This window comes from Elephantulus edwardii, unplaced genomic scaffold (assembly GCF_000299155.1).
Source record: "Elephantulus edwardii isolate Elephantulus edwardi_28Jun2011 unplaced genomic scaffold, EleEdw1.0 scaffold00074, whole genome shotgun sequence".
NCBI classification, from domain to species: Eukaryota; Metazoa; Chordata; class Mammalia; order Macroscelidea; family Macroscelididae; genus Elephantulus; species Elephantulus edwardii.
The window spans coordinates 12530253-12534021 of NW_006399824.1; the positions used below are offsets into that span (position 1 = coordinate 12530253).

The 3769-nt window shown below is 41.7% G+C and overlaps 1 pseudogene; it reads right to left on the reverse strand.

Annotated features, from left to right (window-relative positions):
* Nucleotides 1-318: 318 nt before the first annotated feature.
* On the reverse strand, nt 319-1038 carry LOC102848131 (annotated as a pseudogene).
* Between the last annotated feature and the right edge of the window lie 2731 nt (nt 1039-3769).

A 3769-nucleotide genomic window follows, 5' to 3' on the forward strand; every position in this document is an offset into this window, starting at 1 on the left:
CACAGTTTCTATATAGGAACATAATGAGGGGAGGAGAAGTACGCAATGGGGGCGACTAACATGTCGTTTCCAGTAAGCTGAAAGTTATCTGGTGAACAGAAACTCAGCAGGGCGGTTCCAGTAAACCGAAACCTATCCTCCCAGGGTGGGGTAAACTGAAATCTATCCTCCCAGGGAGGGGCAACATATCCAAACACGTTCTTAGAGAATTACAGAGTGGCTTCAGAGAATTACAAAATGGCTTCAGCTGGGTTAAACAAGCTGCTCGGCTCCCAACTACAACACTTTCTAGCAGACATACGGTAAAAACGGCATGGCTCAGAATCTTCCAGATCTCTCCTGATCTCTGGATCACCGCCTATCACGTTCCCGGCCACCTCCGCCGCCGCCACCACCACCTCCTCCACGACCATGGTCTCTCGACCAGGACGGACGTTCACGAGACCGGGATCGAGACCTATGCCTCTTACGACGTCGGCCATACAACTCCCGACGCAATTCTCTAGAAATGGGCTTCAAATGCATGAAGTTGCAAAAGCCTCCTCGTGTACACTCTCCCATCTCATACTGGCGGCAACAGGCTTCTATAAAGTCAGTCACAGGGGAGAGCTCTGCATGAATCGGTTGTCCATTAAACCAGCGGTTATTTAAGTCAATCACAGCCTTTTCTGCATCTTCTTCACGACGAAACTTGACGTACACATTTCCAACTAGATGGTCTCCAAGGTTATCACAGACGTTCATCTCTTCAACTTCTCCATACTTTTCCTCCATTTCTGTGAAAACTTCCTCAAAAAATTCATCATAGTGTTCCTGCATCTCCACATCGCTCACGGCACAGCGCAAACCGTCAGCAGACTGGGCAGAGTTTTGAGGGTTACGGTAAATGTTCAAGAGGGCAATGGTCTGGCTAAAGGTCGGTTTATTGTGCAACCGAGAGCATCTGTCTCCATGACGGCACGCTCCAATTTTGAAATAAAATGAACAGTTGACTTTGTCTTTCTCAGTGCCGAAAATGGAGGCCAAGTACTCCGCCATTTCCCGCCATCACCATCCAACGCTGACACTGCTTGCGATATGCTTTTTGATTTCCTGACTGCTGATGCCAAGAGTGTTGACTGTGGAGCCGAGCAAACTGAAGCTGTGAACAATCTCAATCTCTTCGCCATCCATCCTGATGCTGCCAATTGGTCCAGTGGTGAGAATCTTTGTCTTCTTGACGTTGAGCCTCAATTCATACTGAAGGCTGCAGTCCTTGACCCTCCACAGCAAGTTCATGAGGTCCTCCTCAGTTTCAGCAAGCAGGGTTGTGTCATCTGCACAACGCAGATTGTTAATAGATCTTCCACCAATCCTGATGCCACAATTCTCCTCATAGAGCCCAGCCTCCTGGATAACCTGCTCTGCATACATGTTGAAAAGGTATGGAGACAGGATCCATCCCTGGCGTACAGCCTTCCCAATTTTGAACCATGCAGTGTTACCCTGCTCTGTTCTGACTACTGCCTCTTGGTCCAAGTATAAGTTTTAGTGGGCTTAATATAGTTTATACCACAAAAGATCCAAATTTCAAGTGTTATAGGATATGGCTATTAAACATTGCTATTGTTTCATAGCTGACTCTACAGCCAGTTGCAGAAACAGTTTCAGAAATCACAGAAGAGAAGATTGCTCATCTTTTTCCTATGGAGCAACTCTAGATTTGAACTGCATACTTTTGGGTTGGCAGCACTACTTACCACTAAGCCGCCAGAGTTCCCTGACATAGATGCTCTTAAACACTAAATTGTTCAAACTTACAATAAATTGAAATATGATGAAAGACATCAACAGAATTCTATTCAAAATAAAGATAAAATAACTAAAGAATATCACTTGTGATTGTTTTAGTACATTTTGTATTTATAATTCTTAGAAGAAGACTATCACATGGGCTGCCAAAAGGACAAACAAGTCTGTCTTAGGTGAAATGTAACCAGAGTGCTCCTTAGAGACAAAGATGGTGAAACTTCCTCTCATACTTTGGGCATGTTGTCAGCTGAAGCCAGTACTTTGAAAAAGAGATCATGCTGGGAAGCACAGAGGGTCAGAGAAAGAGAGGAAGACACAGTAATTCTAACAATGGGCTCAAGTATATCTGAGATTGTGAGGATGGCACAAGATAGGGTAAGGTCGGTCACAGGGTCTCTATGCGTGGCAATCAGCTTGATGGTACCTAACAACAAAAATAGCAACTTACTCTTAGGGCTATTTCTATCTATTGTGTATAAGTGGTAGCATTTTTATAAAATGATATACAGTTCCCAACTCCAAGTCAGTGATATTGTCCATGGTAACTTGAAACAGGCCATGATGGAAGGGAAATAGCAAATACTGTAAACCAGTATCTTTTCTCTCAGAAGTGATTTTTAGACTCAGGGTGAAGTCTCTCTCAGGGAGGAGTGATAGGGAATGGCAAAGGATACACTGACAAAGAAGATTAATCAGAACTGGCTTTGACAAGCACTGTGGCATTTGGACAAGAACAAACTGGGAGGAGGGTAGAGAGAATAGTGCAACAATGAATGAGTGGAAGCCCAAAATCTCTGTAAATGTTTATGAAAATTAATAAAATATAATTATAGAAAAAAAAGAAGTGATTTTTACATATTAGCACACCACTGGATTATTTTAGATATTCTGCCTTATGCTCTTGCTTGAATTTATCAGAATATGTACCCAGGTCTTTGAACAGGAATATATTTTATTTATATTAGTTTTGTATTAAATTTTATATTGGTTTGCTTACAAAGTTCACATACATTGTGTTTCACACTATTCTTCATTCACATTGTGTTTTATACAGTCATTTCCATGCATTATGTTTTATAAAATTAATCACCATTGGACCTTGCCCATCATTGTCCAGTCTTTACAAGTACCTGCCAGATCCTTCCTATTTTCTTCCCTCCCTCCCTCCACACACCAGACTGTGTAACCCTGTGGTTTTGCTCCTACCCATCTTCACCCTTCTGCTTCCACCCTTTCCCCCTCTTGGGTCCTTCTTTACTAGTTATCCTTCTATTTTTTACAATTGTGGTTTTATGCAGTATTTGTCCTTATGAGACCGAGTTACTTCACTCAACAAAATAATGAATGGAATCTTCTAAAGATGAAATCTCTGTGCTCCTACAAAAATTTTCCAACAGGGTGAAAAGAAAACTGACTAGGAAAAATTTGGCAATACCAGCTCAGACAAGGGTTTCATAACAAAAGTTTACAGAATACTCCCAAGTGTCTAGAAGAAAGAGATTGATAACTCAATTAAAAAAATAGGACAAAGACATGGAAAGACCTTTCACAGAGGAAGACATTCGGATGGTCAACAGACACATGAAGAAAAGCTCAGAATCACTGGCAATAAGAGAGATCCAAATCAAAACCACTATGGGATATCATCTCACCCTAGTAGCAGTGGCAAAGTTTAGCAGGTCAGCAAGCAATAAATGTTGGAAAGGATGTGGAAAGGTGGGATCTCTCATACACTGTTGGTGGAACTGTAAAACGGTACAACCATTCTGGAAGTTAGTTTGGTGTTTCCTCAAGCAGTTAAACAGAAACTCCATATGACCCAGTTTTTCCACTATTAGGAATATACCTCAAGGTAATTAGAACTGAGACACAAACAGAGACTTGTACACCAATGTTTATAGCAGCATTATTCACCCTCGCAAGAACATGGAAACATCCTAAATGTCTAACCACAACTGAATAAATAGAGAATTTGTAG